Source organism: Lasioglossum baleicum, chromosome 1 (assembly GCF_051020765.1).
Source record: "Lasioglossum baleicum chromosome 1, iyLasBale1, whole genome shotgun sequence".
Classification (NCBI taxonomy): domain Eukaryota; kingdom Metazoa; phylum Arthropoda; class Insecta; order Hymenoptera; family Halictidae; genus Lasioglossum; species Lasioglossum baleicum.
The window spans coordinates 5406704-5428118 of NC_134929.1; the positions used below are offsets into that span (position 1 = coordinate 5406704).

General features: G+C 37.2%; 2 long non-coding RNA genes across 6 annotated transcripts; one reads left to right on the forward strand and one right to left on the reverse strand.

Annotated features, from left to right (window-relative positions):
• Positions 1 to 6802: 6802 nt before the first annotated feature.
• Positions 6803 to 8997, forward strand: LOC143207164 (uncharacterized). Its single transcript, XR_013008630.1, has 2 exons — positions 6803 to 7033; positions 8315 to 8997. It is a non-coding gene; the product is annotated as an uncharacterized LOC143207164 (long non-coding RNA).
• A 259-nt stretch (positions 8998 to 9256) lies between these two features.
• Positions 9257 to 12651, reverse strand: LOC143207172 (uncharacterized). Of its 5 annotated transcripts, XR_013008633.1 has the most exons (7): positions 12361 to 12378; positions 11827 to 11900; positions 11404 to 11520; positions 11191 to 11328; positions 10719 to 11116; positions 10293 to 10481; positions 9257 to 10222 (listed from the first exon to the last, which is right to left on the reverse strand). It is a non-coding gene; the product is annotated as an uncharacterized LOC143207172 (long non-coding RNA). The 5 variants fall into 5 exon arrangements; XR_013008635.1 differs by lacking the exon at positions 11827 to 11900 and having other exon boundaries at positions 12361 to 12651; XR_013008637.1 differs by lacking the exon at positions 11827 to 11900 and having other exon boundaries at positions 12370 to 12393.
• Positions 12652 to 21415: the final 8764 nt, after the last annotated feature.

The window sequence follows — 21415 nt, forward strand, 5'->3', positions numbered from 1 at the left end:
GTTTACCTCCTAACTAGTCCCAACGAAAACCAAAGTTAAAAATTGTATTCCTTCCATTTCCCTCTACAACTTTTCGTTGACTGGACTAATATTATTTGAGATATAAATGTTTATACTATATGTTTTTGTTAAGGTATTACAATGAAGTATGAAGAAATAATAATATTATATATTAACTATTTTAAGAATCGTTGTTTGATTCATTTGAAGATTAACAACTTTTGCACATTATATTTTAAAAATTGAAAATGTCAATATATGATTTCCTCTCTATTACAATCATTAAGGGAAGAAATAATATTCAATTTAGTTTCTATTTCTTGCAATCGATGTAGACAATTTATATGTAAACAGTTATAGGTTTTGCGCTGCGTCGGTCTGCCGTGTCAGCCATTTTGAAATTATCTAAAGACTTATCTAGTAAGTCACACTTTACCACGGTCTGTGCCTCACTGAACTCTCGGCTTTCCTATACACATACTATACCTATGCCGGGTCTATTAGTATATGTATAATGGTCTAAGTGTACATGTGTATTTTAATACACGTTCAAAACCGCGATCTATAGTAAATACATACTGTAATTTAAAATTGAAAATACGATGTAGATTAACGAAACCGATTATATTTTGTAATCAATAAGTGCAATAAGTGTAATCTTTATTCAAAATAAAAATTGTCTACATCGATTGCAAGAAATAGAAGCTAAATTGAATATTATTTCTTCCCTTAATGATTGTAATAGAGCAGAAATCATAATATATTGACATTTTCAATGAAAAAACTTTTTCAACAATTTTGAATTTCATCTACTCAATTTTTTTTATAAATGCATAAAGATCCGCAGTCTAATAATACCTAATCACAAACGAGGTAAATTTAAATTATGTAAAAGTGGCAGTACATATTACCTTAAAATGTTGTAAATGTGATCGATTCATATGTAAAAAATTCTGTAACCTGCATAATATGCGAAAGTTGTTCATTTTCTAAAAAATCTCTCTAATATATAATACTATTATTACTTCATACTTCTCAAATATACTTTATATGTACAGTAATTCTTCAATCGAAGTCCTGTGTCACCTATCTAATCGAAGTCCAGTGCCTACTCACTCCACTTCCGGCCAACGCTGCGCCGCGCCGCACTGTGGGCAATTTGGTCGAAACTCGATTCAAAATCAAAGAACTTTCGATAGAAATGAGGTAGAGCGATGAAATTTTTTAAAACTAAAGCTGAAACTTTGCAGAATATGGGAAAATAGAGAGATTATGGTACGAACGTTTTTTAACGTTGAGAAAATTCGTTAAACTTGCACAATTTCAAGAAAATTGTGGTTTTTCCAATACCACGCGCTGAAAATTTTTTTTTAACATGCTATACATTATTTTCCATAGATTTTTTCATGCTGATTTCAAATCTAGTCTCAAAATTTGTCTACGACCTCAGGATTTTGCAAGAAATCGATTTTTGTGAACAGAACTAATGTAATCATTTTTTCGTTGAAATGATTTGATAACCCACTAGTTTGAAAGTATATTGTATTCTCATATATAAAACACAATAAAATTAAACATAATGAAGTATTTGAATGTTTATTTTAAGAATACTTCATTATGTTTAATTTTATTGTGTTTTATATATGAGAATACAATATACCTTCAAACTAGTAGGTTATCAAATCATTTCAACGAAAAAATGATTACATTAGTTCTGTCCACAAAAATCGATTTCTTGCAAAATCCTGAGATCGTAGACAAATTTTGAGACCAGATTTGAAATCAGCGTGATTCAAATCTGCAGGAAATGATGTGTAGCATGTTAAAAAAAATTTTCCCGAATGTGGTTTTTTGAAGGTAAAAAAACGTTCGTACCATAATCTCCCTATTTTTCCCATATTCTGTCAAGTTTCAGCTGTAATTAAAAAAAATTTCAGCGCTCTATCTCATTTTTATCAGAAGTTCTTTGATATTGTCTCAGATTTGGACGAAAGGTCCCACTGTACGCCGCGCCGTAGGGCGGCGATGATTGATCTCGGCTCGGATATATCGGTGTAAACACCACACATTGACTCGAGTGAATCGAATTCTCAAACTTCTTAATTTTCATTATTGTTTTATGGGACTTTTACTAGCTTATTCCTGGCATTTCTCTGATTCAAATGACACCAAACACGATATAATTTCAATTTTAGTGGTTTAATCGACGGTGAAAGTTTCGGGAGCAAGGAAGGACAGCGACAACGCGGGCCTTTGAACTGCGCCGCGACGCACAGTGGTCCAAACTGCCGATTTAGGAGTGCAAAAGTCAAAAAACCAAACATGAAGTAGGCATTTAATACTGTTTCTTACATCAACACATATGTCTGTAGAAGCTGAAATCGACAATATTACTTCTCAAATCAATTATTGTTAAGTGTGGCATAGGTTGAAAGTAGCAGTATGACAAGTACATCGATATAAAGGACATCCTTTTCAACTCTTATTTATTGTCTAGAACGATAATATTGATTTCTAATTATAATAGCCGTGTTCAGAAGCATTGGGAAGATATGAAAAAAAATATAAAACAATTTTTCGGAAATGTTTAAGTAATGTTCCTCAAGGAAGTATTAAGAAATTTATTTTTTAAGTTTGTTGTAGGAAATATTAATGATATTCGCCCGTATTCGCGCTAATTTTTGCATCAATATTAGGAATGGAATATGTAGTTTATGGTTTCATCAAATTTATTAGCAGGAAATTGCAGATTAGCAAGTCATTTTATTTTCTCTGATACAGTTCGATGACGAGTGCGCGTGGAACGAAGAGGTTTTAAGAAATTCATTTCTTAAGTTGGTAGGAAATACTAACGATACTCGCCCGTATTCGCGTTAATTTTTGCATGAATATTAGGAATGAAATATGTAGTTTATGGTTTCATCAAATTTATTTGTAGAAAAATGCAGATTAGTAAATTATTTTATTTTTTCTGGTACAGTTCGATGACGAGTACGCGTAGGACGTACATATATAATAGACGTACTATTATAATAATATATAATAGACGATTAATAGACGTATTAGGCAATAATGTGCAAAGAATGCCTGGTGTTGTGGCATTGTTGTTGGAGGGCCGATTGGCAGTTCTTTTTGCGAGTCGTAGAGAGCGTAAACAAAAAGAGATTGATTTTCTATTATTATGGGCCTTCCACATGAATGTTTCCCATTCTTATTGTGTCGAAGAGATCGTTAACAGCTTGGATTGTGTTAGGTTGTATAATTATATCTAATTAGATGTAAATATAATAGTATAACTAGATATAAATATTGTTTTGTTTTTATTTTTATTATTATTGTGTTTTTTATATGTATTATTATTGTTGTTGTCGTAAATTTCATTTCTAAAAATTATACTTTTGTAAAAAATGAAGAATTGTGCACAAGTTTTTCTTTTCTAACACTGTACATTAAAACTGGCATTATAAATTGAAATATGTTGCTTCCTCTTTGCTATATTTTAAGAAAAAAAGATATTTCAAAAAACTTACGGAACTCAATTAGCCTTCTTTATACTTATCTAATGTGTATAGAATACATGTAACACAGAATTATCGATTATTAGAAGCGTTTAGACTTTTGCACTCCTAAATCGGCCGTTTGGACCACTGTGCGACGGCGACACGCTTCGGCCACTCGATCCTATTTCATTCTGTCCTTCTCTATATTCGGCTCGTCGATTGAAGTCTCGGCGCGGTTGACGCAGTCATAAAAAAATAGCCTCTCTACTCTACGCTACTGAAGTCCGTTCAAAACACGGGTGTTGCGACTCCGATTGAATAAATACTGTATATGGTCTAAGTAAGTCTATTTAAGCGCTCGTCTCCAAACGGCTAGTACGGCTCAGTTTCCCACTTTCCAGGAGCACTTCCTGCGACAGTGATGCGCATCTTTGCCGAACTTTCTATGGTACCAGCAAATGTTTCTTTTTGAACGAGAGCGGCTCGCGCGCGATCGGTTCCTACTCCGTGAAGGGGTCCGTCGCACAGTGGTCCCAAAGCCCGAAAACGTGGACAAAACCTAAAAAATGAACTTTCAGCTAGGTAAGTTTTAATTGTGGGGTTGGCTACTCTAAGAGTATGTCTACTTGGAGGTAAACGGCAAAAAGGTCGCATTTTTATACCTGACCAACAGTCGCAGTCCGAACTTCGGTTTCATTAGACAGTGCCTTCGTACTCTTCCAAGTCTCAGTGCGAGTTATAACTGTACAGTGCGTAAATTGTATTGGAACGTATCGATTTTAAGTGTGCATTATGGATGCTGTTTGTGGAGGTAAGTTGCATAGTTTTTAGTGCAAAATATTTATTATTAACTGATAACTATGTATGGAGAAGAAAGGGTAAAAGTGAAGGCATAAATTTTAAAGATTGGGGTAAAAGTTGAGTCTCGTCCACCCTCGTTCGCTAAAACTTGTTCGAGCTTCTAGTTTATACTATTATGTTGCAATTCTTAAAAAAATTAGCTGCCCCCCTCTGCCCCGTTTTTCGTATCACTGTTTTTTGTAATGCAGAGTAGGTATTTTGTGAGCTTTCGTTGCATTTCTTCTCAAACTGTGAGAAATATCCACCAAGTTTTTCTATAAAATTTAAACAGTTTTTGGAGGATTATGCTTAGAACGTATGCAGGACACAGATTGCCAGTTTTTTTATAAACAATCATACAATATATCTGAAATTTTTTTATATTTTTCGAAGACAAACGCTGTTTTTATACGTAAAGTAACGTGAATGCTTCTTTGGGAATTTCCAGAAGCAATTGCATTGCTACAGACACCGGAAGTAAATAACAGAATAGAAGAGACGGAACCAGATGCCGATTCTGAGTAGATGTTCAAAATGTTATCCTGTTATATTATATCGTAATTTATATTATATTGTAATTTATATTCTATTATATTATTATATTATATTGATATTATATTATATACTATGTATTAAAAACTAAGTTATCTTTTTTTTTAATTAATTTGATTTATAATGACTATGTTTAAAATCTTGATAAACAATTTTTGAGAAGAACAAATAATTTTGTGCCGCCATATTGGATCCGCCATTTTGTTTTTTGTAATTTTAAGTTCAGATTCGTAATCAGCAACCCCAAAAACGGGTTCTTACCAATTTTCAAGCAGATCCAATAATTTTTTAATGTATATGTCCGCCATATTGGATCCGCCATTTTGTTTTTTTTTAATTTTAAGTTCAGATTCGTAATCAGCAACCCCAAAAACGGGTTAATACCAATTTTCAAGCAGATCCAATAATTTTTTAATACTATTTGAGGTTTTGTCCACGTTTTCGGGCTTTGGGACCACTGTGCGTCGGCGGCCGCGAGACTCGCGGACGCGCGATGTTGTTATTGCGGCCAATTGGTTCGCGAGGCGGTCGACCTCTTCCTGTAACGCGCGTAGGGAAGCGGGTGAGACGGCAGCTGTCGCGGACGTGTCCGTTTCGTAGGCCTCTACGACCATATCGGCCAATTCGGCAAGCTTCTGTAGCTCGGAAACGTCCGCGATGACCAAGATGGCGCGGACATGCGCCGGCAGCTTCTCGAGAAATATGGCGCGAATTAGTTCGTCACTGCAATAACCGTGGTTCAAGTTGCGAAGGCGCGTCAAAATCTGGGACGGTTTTCCTTCACTCGAACACTGTCGCAATTTGCTCTCAACCGAAATGGCATAATTCGAGATAATTCGCGCTTTGATTCGGTCGTATATATCCTCCGGAGGAGGTGTTATCAACAGTATGTCCTTGACCGTGATTAGGACATCGAATTCCAACGCCACCACCACTAAGTCAGCCATCATATTTTGGTTCGAAATCCTTGCTTCGGACAAGGATCCCTCGACAATAGCGAACCATAGCGACGGATCTTGTTTGTAGAAAACTGGCAGCGGTGGTTGCCACAACGCCTCATGGATTTCACCCTGAGTGAGCGACGCGGGGGCACCCATTCTGCACGATTTCGCGAACAACCGTGTGTCGGACCGGACGGGAATTATTTGTAATTACTATTTTTAAAACTGTTTTCTATATAATTCTATATAATTAATTATTCCTATAATAATTTAATAACGCAAACTCTATGCGAACGCGCGCAGCGAATATGAACTACCCTGTATCGTAGCTGTCACGCGTATCGGCGGGAGAGGGGAATCGACACGGAGCACGCTATAGAGAACTCTTTGTAATATGTAAACAGCTAATCGAGCAACATAACTTTGTTGTCGGAACGTGACATTCAACGCGATTACGCGAGACGCCATTCGCGTGTTTCAAGAGTCACTGGTTTACGTACCGAAAGACACGGCAGAAACACCTCCTCGCGAAGGTCACGATTACGGTTGAATCAACCAAGACACGATCGTGGCTTTGTCGATATTTTCGCAACGAGGTACCGCACAGATATCATGAACATTTACAATAATGACGCGAATTTTTGTATAGACAGAATCATACCTGTTGGCGCATGCATAGCTGGAACGAGCGCAAAACCGGCAACACGCTGATATACGTCAAAGCGCCGGTAGTCGGTGGCTTCTCATGCAAGTGGTGGTCACTTGATACAGGAACTTGGTAAAAACGCCAGAGGTCAATGGCTTCACGCAATTAGCGGCACACCAGTGAGCTCGTCCTCTGGAGACGTCCAGGATAGAATCCTCTTCCTCTGGTTTAGTCTCCGTGTAAACGTGCAACGGCTTCCGGGCACGTGCAGCGTGGTTTTTGATTTCGAGATCACGTCACTTGTAGGTTAAACAGTCCCGCAAATTATATATAAAACAGAATTATTATGCAGCCTACTCTGCAGTTAACCACCACGAAGATGTAAAACTAACTTTACTATCGAATTGAGAACGAGAACACTATTGAGACACGTCTATCACGATCCACAATCAGGCAACAAGAGAGGCACGATGGCGATTTCTCCCGCCTGCCTTGCCGAAATCGGCGCTGCCAACCTCGTCGGATCATATTCTCTAGGCACGTGTCTAAGTAAGGTAGGGATTGGTGGAGATGGTGCAGCACAGCGCCAATATCTCTAAACAAATTATTCAACTGACCACGATCCAGTGCTGCCAGATGGTTGTGAGATCGCAACCAGGTACTCTCCTACTTTTCCCCTTCCACTATCCTATTCCATCGCTTTAGGATTGAGTGGGGCAAATGGGAGACACGTTGCGCGTGCGCGATGGGGACGCAACGATGACAGATGAGATGACATGACATTTCGCAGGTTTTAGGTTATTGCCGCGTATCGTATCGTACTCGTGTACATATACGTACTTAATGAAATAAATCATATGGTTCGTTCTAAATAGACATTCTTTATTATAAATAAAATTAATTGTAACATGTGAGAGTTTCAGTCGTGAAGCGAAGTATGAATGCTTTCTTTTATATGTACAATTGAAAAAATTTTGGAATCTGTATGTATGTAGTACTGAGTTACATTCCAGTAAAATCAATAAATCATAATATATTTTAACACTGTTAACCCTCATACGCTTCTCAAAAATAGTTGCATAAAAGAGACTGGGATAATAAATTCACTCATTTTTCTTCTACACGATAAATTGACAAATTATGTTTTATTTGTAACGTTATATTTTAAAGAAATACAATAATTACATAGTATGTGAAATAAGTAAATGGGTGAATTTTACGCGGCAATAACCTAAAACCTGCGAAATGTCATGCCATTGTTGCGTCTCCATCGCGCACGCGCAACATCTCCCATTTGCCTCACTCAATCCCTGTCGCACACGCGCAACGTGTCACATATTACTCTGGTCATCAGAGAGGGGGTACCTCATATCGGCGTGATTCCCCTCATCTGGCAGCACTGCCACGATCAGTGGTGAGATATTGTGCAAGATGGTGGGGTACCTTGAACACTCTGTAGAATATCGGTACTTTCCCGCCAATATACAATATTGCTCAAAAGCACAAGATAAAAATGTTTATCACGTGTAAGAAAGTGAGATTATTTCGTGCGTAACAAACAGTCTTCATTATTATTTTCGATGAATCGACTTTTCCAAGAATTCGCAATAATCTCATGACCCGCTCAGTGTTTAATAAACAGTAAGTTTCTTCTTGTTACTATTTTTCAAACAGAAGAACGGACAAACAGTACATTTTAAAGAATATTAACATACGTTATGTACTATTTACGGGTACATACGTACAAGTTTCGTTATCGTACATATTGAACAGTAGGTATTTATCAATAAACTACTCTCTTAATAAACAGCACTAAATTGTATTATTGTTTCTAGAATATCATTCGATACGCAAGAGCGAAGGGATCCAAAGAGGGAAGCGATCCAAAGCATCAAACGAGAAAACTGCAAACGAAGCCACAAGCCGTGACACGTACTGAAACAATAACTGAATGGAAACTTGTCTACGCAAGCTCACATATACAGAGAGCCTAAATCAGTGATACATCTGTTGCAAGATAAAGACATACTCTACTACGATGTGACGTGATAAATTCGAAAAAGGACTATCCAGACTTGGTTAAAGAGAAGGAGAGTACGATTGCGGTGAATACGATCACAAGTGGCGACATAGAGTCTTTGGAGGGAAGTAAATGCTCAGTTCAAGGAGTGGAGATCAAAAGACCGAAGAGAGTAGTGAAATGTTGAACCTGCATATATTGTACTTGAAAAATCTGATATCGAACAAAAGAGTATGTACATTTCAGTTAGAAAAATCTCTTCTAGTTTAAATAAATTTCTAAATAAATAATTTCTAAATAAAATATGTCCAACAAAGATATATTTCGAAAAATATACATATTATTTATACATAGCACATACATTGGTAGCTTTGCAACTTGATTCACTTGTTGCGAGTGAAAGTATTTCGCTCTCGAAATCATTTGTTCGAGCTTGTATACATAATCTGTACAATTTGTATACTTAAAATAAACTTTCAAGTACGAATTCTAAGAATATATAACATATATTTAGATTTCTACCTCTATATTACAATTTTCCTTACACAGCCCTAACGGTGGACAAATAAATTTTCGCACCTGTACATTATGGAACAGATTTAATAATTGTATTGTTGATCTTCGCTGCAATGCCATTCTCTTGTTAATTGACTAAATAACAGATTAAGAATTGTGTGTCTGACATCGTATCGTAATAAAAGTAATAAGGAAACGTGTGAAACATAATGCATATATTGAAAATCTGAAATATCCAAACGTTTGCTAAACTTCGTTCTCAAAATTTTAATGTTAAATAAATCGTACCGTCGCTGTATCAGAATGAAAAATAAAATTTAAAGAGTGTTAAACGAGAAATCGTAAAAATGCAAGAATACTAGATCCTTTTTATACCGTCGCTACTGCTTAATTTACCATTTTAATATCTTCGATCGTGTGTAATCGGTTTTCTTAAATAAATTGGTTCAAGATATTCGGAGCAGTTCGAAAATGAAATGCTTGCGATGTTTAATAGAAAATTTGTAAAGTACCACAGAAGATTAATGGATGTAAAATTGCTTTTGTGAAATATTAACGCTTCGAGAATGAACGACAAAGGTACAAAAACGTTCTGCGTCGAATTTTAATGTCACAGTACATTCAACCATGCCATTTTCAATTTGTTCCTCCTTTATGCAATTATGCAAACTGTTACTTAATACGAAAGCATTGGATAAGCTTGCGAAGAAGTTTGCGGAAGCTTACGCAATTTGCAGTTGTTCCGAGACGACTTTTAAGTGTTAGTAGCCTCGGTAGGATTTCTTAAATATCTCAGAAGCCGTAAAGATCCGCAGTCTAATTACAAGTAAAATCGTAGATTAATTACAGCCGGCCGAATGCACTGTACATCAGCATTGTTACCATTATCTTGGGTTTACAACAATTTCGATACATCCGCAAGTTTCCTGCCAAACGATTAAATCAAGAAGTACAAACAACCAGTGCGTCCGAGTTTCTTGCTTTCGAATACATTCGAACGAACCGTAAACTCTTGGAAATGTAACTGCTAGGTAGCTACGGCTTTGTGAGCCGATTCGGTGATTCCTTCAGACACCGATTCTCTTCGATTATCAATCTTTGAGACGTATCATCGTCGGACATGTCACGCTCTGCTTCGTCGGCTTGAGCCATTAGACACTGGCACGTTATCTCGACTATTTTGTCGGTCAGGAAGTTGAACGGTTGTCTGCGAAGAAGAATGTATCAAATATAATATATAAAATGAATAACTTGCTATTATAATTGAAGAAGCATACCTTGCGCCCGTGTTAGATATAGCTGGCGGTCTGAAGACCATTTCGGACAGCGTAACTTCGCCTTGTTCAATGTCAGCTGCGTTGTCCTAACTTCAGCCGCTTCTGCAAGATCCTTCAGAGATTTCTTTTCTAAATTCGGCTCCTCCACGTTGCGATACCCTTAAAATTGGCTGAACACGGAATCTTGGCCTGAAATAGTCGTTTAGAAAATTCATAAAAATGTCCTGAGTCTATGACTAAACGGTACACACCTCGTAGCATTCGCAATAATTTTTTAAACATCCGCTACGCTTACAATTACAGCCCTTATTGTGTTTACGGATGTCATTATTGTGTTTACGGACATTCAGCTGCACAGCTACATTTGACAAGCTGCACAGTTGACAAAATTGAACAACAACAGCTCAATTACATATGTATACTCACAGTTTAAGACACTGCGACTTGGTACAATTACACGGTTTCCTCGGCCTGATGCCGTTAGGCTCGACGCTGGTGTAGGATCTCCGGAAGCCCTTGGTAACTTCCCGATTTTATAGGGAAGTTATTGTAATGACCCCGAAAATCGAAAATCGATTTTTTAGCAGATCTTCACGTTTCATGGTCTACTACGATATTTCCCACGTTCGAGTTGATCGAGAGAACTGCCTGTCCGGATGCTAATTGGCTCAACGCAGATGCTGGAATAGCTATGGCGTTCTTCGACTGGTTGCCGCCCACCGTAGCGGTTGCAGGGATTAGCAACCCCTCTGACCGCTACTGGTTAACGTGGCCTTCGGTGCAACTGTCCGTAACGACTTGTTACTAGTGTTCTGTAGAACCACCTGTATCAACGTATCGTAGCAAGTAAATGATACAGTCTACTAGTAAACATGCTTTATTTATCACTCGCACAGACCTTGACAATAAGTTGCTGGCCTCCGATCTTCTGACTGACGCCAATGGGCTGCAAAGTGGTCTGCAACTTTGCTTTACCCACACTGACAACATTCGTGGTTCCCGACGAAGGAGTACTAACAAGTCTGACGTATTGCACCTTGAAGAAGATTAAGTCGTGCGTTATTCCTACTTCCTACCGAATTGTAACCAGAACCAGAGATGAATCACTTACTTGTCTTCCAGGCATTTGTATCTGATGCACTTGGTTAGATCCGGTCACGATGCTCTAATTAGCCGGTATCCTAATAACTTGTCCGCTTCCGAGCACAGTTCCGGGTTTCAGAGAGCTCTGTTAAATAATACAAGCATTATAGTACGAAGAAAGCGAAGCAGAAACGAGACGGAACAATACATATACAGGGTGTCCCATATAAATGGGAACACCTAGATATCTCGATTATTATTAATCGTACAAAAAATCTCCACAGAATAAAGTTGTACTGTTTCAAGGGGCGAATTTGATGATGGTGAAAGCTTTTCTCAAGGTCATTTTTTTACAAGATTTCAAGGTCATCGATATTTTTTTAAATGGAACGAGGTATTTTTTAATACATGAATCGATGCAGCTGGATATTCGTTATAAAAAAGTACTAACCTATGTATGTCGAAAAGTTAGTAGTTCACGAGATATTTCGATTTAAATAACTCTAAAACACCATTACTGTCGTACTGAAACGTTACACAAGTAAGTAAACGCTAACGTCTTACAATTAAAATGTAATGTATTTTATAAATGTATATGAAAGAGTCGACGGCACTACAAATCTGCGTGAGAAGCAAACTAGAAAAGATCAAGTTAAATGATTACAGTGAAACCAGTGAATTTTTTAGTGATTTTGAGAAGCTTGTCATCGAACTGAAAAATGCTGGTGCAAAAGTTACAGAGCAAGAAAAATTGAACTATTTGCTGAGGACGTTGCCAGGGTCACTTAGCTACATCGGTGATTTTATTGACGTTCTACAAGATGAGGATAGAACGGTTGATTTTGTTAAAGATAAAATCAAGATGCACGAAGTAAGGGAGAAGGACGAAAATAAAAATGAAAGAAATCGTGGTGCAAGTTCAAGCGCATTCAAAAGTGAGAAGAAGAAAGATGCAACGTGCTATAAGTGCGGTAAGGAAGGGCACCTGCAATACCAGTGCAGGAGCAACACCTATAGCAGAGGATGGGGCCAGCAGGAGCAGAGAGGCGCGCGAGGCACATGCAGGCACATGGCGCTCGCAAACTCGCGGCCAGTGGCGTTCACCGACACGCGGCCAGTGGCGCTCACCGCAACATCAATTCGGCAGCAGAGACTCGACGCATCGTGGCCGTGGCGGACGCGGCGCTCAGGGTGGAATCAGCAGGTATCAACACTACGAGCAGCGAGACGCGATGTATTCTCGTGTCGACGACAACAATGAACGTAATACGTTTTGTACAGTGGTAGGTACAAATACTAAGACAAATAAAGTAGAAGTAAATATGTGCGAGAATAATATTGAATGGGTTCTAGATAGTGGATGCACAGACCACATTATAAATAATGACCGTTATTATTCAAACTCTATAGATTTGAAAGTCCCAGTTAATGTAAAAATAGGTGATGGAAAAATTTTGAAAGCTACTAAAATGGGAAACGTTTGCATGGATTCTACAGTATATAGAAATAAAGTAAAATTAGAATTGAGAGATGTATTCTTTGTGAAGGAAATGGATAGAAATCTGATAAGTTTTGCAAAAGTCACTCGTAGAAATAAAATTGTTGCTATAGGCAACACGGCAAAAGTATTTAACGAAAAAAATGATGTGATAGCTATTGCATATAAAGAGAACGATTTGTATAAGGTAAATAGTATAATAGAAAAAAAAGAAGCATATGTGACTATAGATGAAAATAAGAATATGACGTTGAAAGAGAAATTTCACAGAATGCTAGGTCATGTAAATTTTAGTTATTTAGAAACTTTATGCAAAAACAATTTAGTTGAAGGTATGCCAAACAAATTGGAAGATGAACATCTGAAATGTGGAACGTGTGTGCAGAACAAAATGCACAATATACCTTTCAAAAACAATAGGCACAAAGCTAGGGATATTCTCGAAATTATACATACAGATTTAAATGGGCCACATAGCACTGTAGGATACGGAGGCGAAAGATATTTTTTAACTTTCATAGACGATTTTAGCAAGGCTGCGAAGGTATACACCATAAACTCTAAAAGTCAAGTATATGAATGTTTTGTTGAATATTTAAATCTGGTTGAAAATTTAACAGGAAAACGGGTAAAACGACTGAGGTGTGACAATGGGAAAGAATATATCAATAAAAACATTTATGGGTTAGCTAGAGAAAAGGGAATTTTCGTTGAACCATGTCCACCGTATGTTCACGAACTAAATGGAACGGCAGAAAGATATGATAGGTCTGTAATGGATACTGCTAGATGTTTATTAGCTGAATCAAAGTTAAATAAGGAATATTGGCCAGAGGTAGTAAAAACAGCGGTATACTTAAAGAATAGAACATTAGCAAACACAATTAAAAGAAAAACTCCTTATGAGATAATGATGAGAGAAAAACCAGATATTAGCAATCTAAGGCTGTATGGGAGTAAAATTTTCGTAAGGGTCCCAGAAAATAAAAGAGAGGATAAATGGAGTGTGAAATCTGAACTAGGTATACTAGTAGGCTATGAAAAAGTAGGTTATAGAGTACTGAATAAAGGTAAAATAGTCATTGCTAGACACGTTGATATTGTGGAAGAAAATGTGAATCTGGTAGGTTTTAGAGGTGATATCAATGAAAATGAGGTTGATACAGATACTGAAAATAGGAATAATGTTAATATAAATAACGAAAAAGATTTAAACAAACAAGGGCAGTCCCCCGATAATAATAATAATAACGAAAAAAATGAACTGAGAAGGTCAAATAGAAATAGCACACAGCCAGATAGATATAGTGATAGAAATTACGCATATTGTATATACGTAAATTATGTAAGCGCAGATAGTCCTCAAGACTATAATGAGGCTGTGAATAACGAATACTCCAAAGAGTGGCGGGAAGCAATGAATAAAGAAATTAACTGTTTAGAGAAAAATAAAACGTGGAACCTAGTCGAAAAACCAAAGGATAAAAAAAACATTAGATTTAAAATGGGTTTATACTAAAAAGTCGGAAGATGTATATAAAGCTAGACTTGTAGTAAGGGGTTTCCAACAAAAAGAATGTAACAGACCTGTACGGTGCAGGCCTGTTACTATTAGACACGCGCCGAACACAACCGATCGACGCCGAGGATTACCGAACGCGTCGTCCGCGTACGACGCGTCACGATGCACGATCCCCGCGCTCCAGGCCATATTCGGCGGGAAACGGACGTCGAGGTTCCGCCATCTTAATGGATACGGAAACTCGACGTCACACATCCGTTCTCCCCGCACCATTCCGCTCACCACCAACCCCCGCCTATAAAAGGCGATGCAAACGAGGCACGGCCCTCTTTTCCAGCCTGGGCAGCATCCCAGGAACACCTTCCTACCTAACCTAGTTCCCACCGGCGTGACAGCATACACGCCAAACAGAGAGGGCAGCATCCCTCTCTGCCGCTCAGGCAGCATCCTGAGCAAACCTCTCGGGCAGCATCCCGAGAACTCCGACAGCTACCGGAGACGATTAAATGTAGGGGCAGCATCCTCTACATTTGCCGTAGAACCGCCACGAGGATTTTCCCGACTCGTGGCAGGGTTTCCCGACCACTCCTGTCTGAACCCAGTCGCCGGCACAAGCACCAGGTCCACGAATACGCGTCGCGTCGCGATGACCGATCACGCAAGGATCGCCTCTAGAATCACGGGTCCGTAAGACCGTCCATGAGACACGAGGTTACGCGAATGTACGAGCAGTGAGGCCCGTAAAATACATATACACGTTGTCGTTATTTCACGTCCCGCGCACCTCGTCCATTTTCAGCTTCAGTCGATTCTCTCGCCGGTAGACGAACCCGGCTCGACGAGTTATTCCAGCACGAGAGGATACGACGCCGCGACGACTTCTCCGTCGGAAGCAGAACCGTTACAAGAAATAATCGAAGATATTTATTCACCTGTTGCTAGGATGCAAACATTAAAATTATTATTGTCTTATTGCGTACAAAATAGTCTAATCATCATGCAAATGGATGTTGAAACAGCGTTTTTGAACGGGAAGGTTATATCCGAGGTATACGTAAAACAACCACAAGGTTACGAGGACGGCACTGATAGAGTGTGCAAATTGTATAAAGCGCTGTATGGATTGAGAGAAAGCCCTAGAGCGTGGTATGAGTGTCTAGATAGTTATTTAAGAAGTTTAGGTTTTCAGCGCAGCAAAAATGATTATTGCTTATATTCAATGTACGATCATGAAGACGAAGTGTACCTAATAATATTTGTAGACGACCTATTAATCTGTTGTAAGAATAAGCAAAAGTTGGATTATATAAAAGGTCTGTTAATGAAAAAATTCCAGATAAAAGATATGGGGGAGATTAAACTCTATTTAGGAATAAATGTTGAATATAATTATAAGGAAAATGTAATGACATTAGAGCAAAAGGCGTATATTGAATCCTTAGCGAAAAAATATGAAATTGAGAACGCCAAATTATATGCAACACCAATGGAACAAAATCTGAAATGTGAACCTGCGCAGTCAGCATCAGTAGATATTAAATATAGAAATTTAATTGGAGCACTTTTGTATATAAGTGCAGGTACAAGATTAGACATAAGTTATAGTGTGAATTATTTAAGTAGATTCCAAAACAATTATGATCATACTCATTTCAAATATGCAATGAGAATTTTAAAATACTTATACTATACACGAGACTTGAAATTGGTTTTTGAAAAATATAACAATGTAGATGTGCTAGAGTGTTTTGTAGATGCAGACTGGGCCGGCGATATAGTAGATAAGAAATCAACGACTGGATATGTCATAAAAATGTATGGGAATGTGATCTATTGGAAATCGAAGAAACAAGGTAGCGTGACGAAGTCTTCGACAGCTGCTGAGTATGTAGCATTGTCAGAGGCTGTAAGTGAACTAAAATTAGTAAAAGATATATTGAGCGACTTTAGAATTGAAATAGATAAACCAATAGATATACATGAAGATAATTCTGGAGCAATAAACATAGCTAAATTTGGGAATTTCACGAAGAATTCTAAATATATTGAAACCCATTATCATTTTGTGAATGAAAACTATTCGAATGGTGTTATCGACATTAAAAAAATTGATTCTGAAGAAAATGTAGCAGATATTTTTACCAAGTCACTAGGCAAAAGTAAGTTTGAAAAGTTCAGAACAATGTTAAACATAATTTAATGTAAGTTAAGCAACTCAATACTACTTTAAGTTTAAATTAAAGAAATAAAATATTTTTTTGGAGTTTCTAACTATCTCGAGTGTTCATTGGCACTATAATTACAATACATAGATAAGACGACAATTACTGAAAATAAAATTTTTCAGTCACCGCATTGCAGACTTTCCTTACATTGTATGTATTCCGTTGTCCGTAGACCGTCATTTATTTCAAAATATCGTGTTGGTTCTTAAGAAAACTGACGCCAGAGTTCAGTTTCGGCTTTGAGTTTGTTGAAATCAGTCGTGTCAAGCATTTCAAATCTGCATTGCTACGTATAAAACTTCATAAAAAACATTTATAGTTATTTATAGTATTTTAGTTGTTGTGTATATAATACAGTAATTTCTCGTTCGTTGCGAAACTGCCGGGGGTTTGAGTTCGCAACGAGCAAATAGGGAAGCCTTTTGTGATTTATGACTGCGTCCAGATACACGCCGACCGCGCCGAGCGAGACTTCAATAGGGAGCCGAACATAGAGAAGGACAGAATGAAATACGGATCGGGTGACCGAAGCGTGTCGCCGTCGCCGGCACAATTTAAAGGCCCGTGAGTTCTTACAATGTATGTAATGGCAGTGATGGAATTGTTAATTTTCCATTAGACTTTTATGGGACTTTCACTAACTCATTTCTGGCATTTTTCTGATTAAAATGATACCAAACACGATATAATTTGGCCAATATTTAGTGGTTTAATCGACGATGAAAGTTTCGAACGCAAAGAAGAAGAGCGTATGGGAAAGAAAGAGACAGCGGACAGTCGTTGCCGCCGTGCGGAGCGACTCGGCCGACTCGGCGTTGACAGGCAGTGGAGTGGGTAGGCACGTCGCAACGAGCGCGTAGTACATTATTCGCAACGAACGAGAAATTACTGTATATGTATTTTAGTAGTGTATTATATCTTAATAGTGTACATATATTTTAGCATTGTAAATAGTGTAATAGTGTAGTGTGTGAATAAATTATTTTTTTGTTACAAAAGGTATTTTTTGTATTAAATATACTATAAACGAGAGACTAACATTAAAAAATACATAAAATAATTTATACAGATTAAATATACTAATAAATAATAAATAACAATAGTATAACATTTAATAAAATATTACATTTAAGTAAGTTGACATAATTGCGCGCTTATAGCCACGCGCCGTTTCACCGCAGCGCGCCGCGCCGTATCCCGACGAACGACCGCGCTAGTGGAAGAGCACCACTGGCGTCAACGCATGTCGGGCGAAGATATTTTGCTTTCTGGTTCGGTAAAAACGTCGACCATGCAAACTTCACAGGGGGGTTTCTCAAGATAAAAGTCTGCTCTTTCGCGTGGTATAGTTCAATTTTTGCTGGACCCTTATTTTTTGAGATAAATTCGAAAATATCCGCAAAAATTGGTGCAAAAGTGGTGCATCTCCGTCTTTAATCATTGTTTAAACATGTTTAAACAATCATAATGTATTAATATTGGATATCACTGTATTCGGGAAAGTCTACAGAATCTTTTGCTGTAAACAACAATTCAATATCTTTTATAATAACATCGCAATATTTGTTTAAAGTTGAAAAATATGTCTTTTTTTAAAACTCCATTTTCTCAAAAACTGGACGTATAGGAAAAAAATTAAAACCAGATTCGGAATCAGCGCAAAAAACTCTATAAGAAGGACCCAACAGTATATTGAAATCACAAAAAAAGTTGAAATTTGTTGGACAGTGTAATATACGGTTCGTTCTCGAGTTTCGTTTGTTTTCGTGACGCGTTGAGCCGCTTCGATTCCTACATTCATTTTTCATTTCTCCAACAACCATCAGTTTCTATTCGACACCGTAGTACATAGAACTCGGCTAATTCACATAAAATTTGCAAACAAATATTGAAAAGAGAATGTCTCATAAAAGATCATGGGTTTGGAATTATTTCAAACATAACGATGAAGATAGTGAAGTGGAATGTAATGTGTGTGCGAAACGATTGAAATTTATCAAATGTACAACTAACATGATTAAACACGCAAAGACTCATAGTATATTTAAACAAGTAGTTGCAGGAGATACTACTGACGAACATACTCCATATGCAGGTAATAAATGGTACGGTAATTGTGCATAAAAGGTCCCACCTCACCGATTTCGATGATTTTTTAATATGTTGTCAGGGTGAAGATTCTGAACAACTTTTTCCTATACATGTAACCGCCGCTCAGCCTTAGTTTTTGAGAGATTTGCGAAAAACGGCAGCTACTACTACATTGAATTTTGCCTATACGTGCACGGCCGTGTCGTGTGTATGCGTTAGCATGATGCGACCACTCGTCAACTGTTTCTGCAGATATATCACTACGATCGTCGAACGATCTATATACCGCGTGAACTTTTTAAATCATATGATGATGAAGAATGAGTACATATTATATTACGACGACACCACACACACCCACCCAGTGCTTAACACGCACCCACTGTTTCTAAATTATACTCTAGATTCTTACGTATTTTCACGTGCTGATTACGAATATGATATTGAAAATTTGCACAAATGTTAATTTCTTAACGGAAACCTCCTTTTTATAAACATTGGGTGCGTGTTAAGCACTGGGTGGGTGTGTGTGGTGTTGTCGCTTCTCATCTCCACTATGTCTTTACAAACACAAAATAAACAGATGCAAGTACTTTTCTATATAATTACCCTGTGATCATACATACATAGACTGAGCTTTCAATTTTCAAAGACATCTCCTGGATTCTTGGGTTCCATCTGTTTATTTTGTGTTTGTAAAGACATAGTGGAGATGAGAAGCGACAACACCACACACACCCACCCAGTGCTTAACACGCACCCAATGTTTCTAAAAAGGAGGTTTCCGTTAAGAAATTAACATTTGTGCAAATTTTCAATATCATATTCGTAATCAGCACGTGAAAATACGTAAGAATCTAGAGTATAATTTAGAAACAGTGGGTGCGTGTTAAGCACTGGGTGGGTGTGTGTGGTGTCGTCGTAATATAATATGTACTCATTCTTCATCATCATATGATTTAAAAAGTTCACGCGGTATATAGATCGTTTGACGATCGTAGTGATATATCTGCAGAAACAGTTGACGAGTGGTCGCATCATGCTAACGCATACGCACGACACGGGCGTGCACGTATAGGCAAAATTCAATGTAGTAGTAGCTGCAGTTTTTCGCAAATCTCTCAAAAACTAAGGCTGAGCGGCGGTTACATGTATAGGAAAAAGTTGTTCAGAATGTTGAGTTTTACAACATATTTAAATTTTATCAAAATCGGTGAGGTGGGACCTTTTATGCACAATTACCAATGGTACTCTTTCTTACCGTCTACATATCAATACTATGACAATAGACACAACAATCACCATTCGTTCATTTTTCAGAAAATGATGTTAGAAAGCAAAAGATCGATGAACTTATTTTAAATTTAATAACTGTAGATCTGCAACCGTTTTCGATTGTCGAAGATACAGCATTTCAAAATTTATTAAAACATCTCGATTGTAAATATATAGTACCTAGTAGAAAAACCTTAAAGACATTACTGGATGAAAGATATGTCAAAGAAACATTGCGAGTACGAGAAGAACTTCAAAATGTTGATAAAGTTTGCCTTACGACAGATATATTGACCAGTATCAATACTGAGAGTTTTCTCACAGTTACCTGTCATTTTATAAACCATAATTTCGAATTGAAGACATATGTTTTAGAAACAAAGAAATTTACAGGAAGTCATACAGCCTCTACAATTGCAAATCATTTAGATGAGATATTAATTACGTGGGATATACAGAAGAAAGTAACTGCAGTGGTAACCGATAATGCTGCAAATATGAGAGCTGCTATGAAACAACTGCGCGTTCCTAGCGATTACGTTTTTTGTTTTGCACACACATTGAACCTGATCATTAAACATTGTTTGAATAATATTATTGAAATTCAAGTTCTACGAGAAAAGTGTCGTCGATTAGTTTCGGTTTTTAAGTCAAGTTGCCTAGCAACAGATAAATTAAATGAAATACAAATTAAGTTAGGTCTACCTCAATACAAATTAAAGTCAGAAGTACCGACACGATGGAATGCAACATATGCAATGTTTGACAGATTAATTAAATTAAAATCATCAATTGTAACAGCTCTGTCATCATTAAAAATTAATTTTGAAAAGTTAACGGATAGAGAGTGGGACGCTTTGCCAAATATTGTAAAGATATTGCAGCCATTCTTTTTTATAACAAAAGAACTGAGTTCTGAAAAATATGTTAGTATTTCCAAACTCATATTAATTAAAAAACAATTATATATTTTCATCGATTCTTTACAAAACGAAGGGAGTATTACAGGAAGACTTTGTATGGAATTAAGACTGCAATTAGATAAGTACCTTCATAATTATGAAACGAATGAAAAATACTCAATTCCAGCATTACTGGATCCACGATTTCGAGAATTATCTTTCCAAAATGAAGCACTTATTACACAAACATGTAATAAATTAATTAATATAGCATCTCCCTTGGAAACATCGACTACGGAATCAACTGCAAATCGAGAAGAATTCCAAGAAACAGTAACGGGAGAAGACCCTTCATTTTGGTCAATATTTGATGTACAAGTACTTCAAAAAAATACAGTCGCATGTAAAAGTGGTGTATCTGCAGAATTAGAGAACTACACGAAAGAACCATATTTCCCCAGACATGAAAATCCATTGACGTTTTGGAAGGTTAATGCATTGAAGTATCCAATACTATCAAAGCTTGC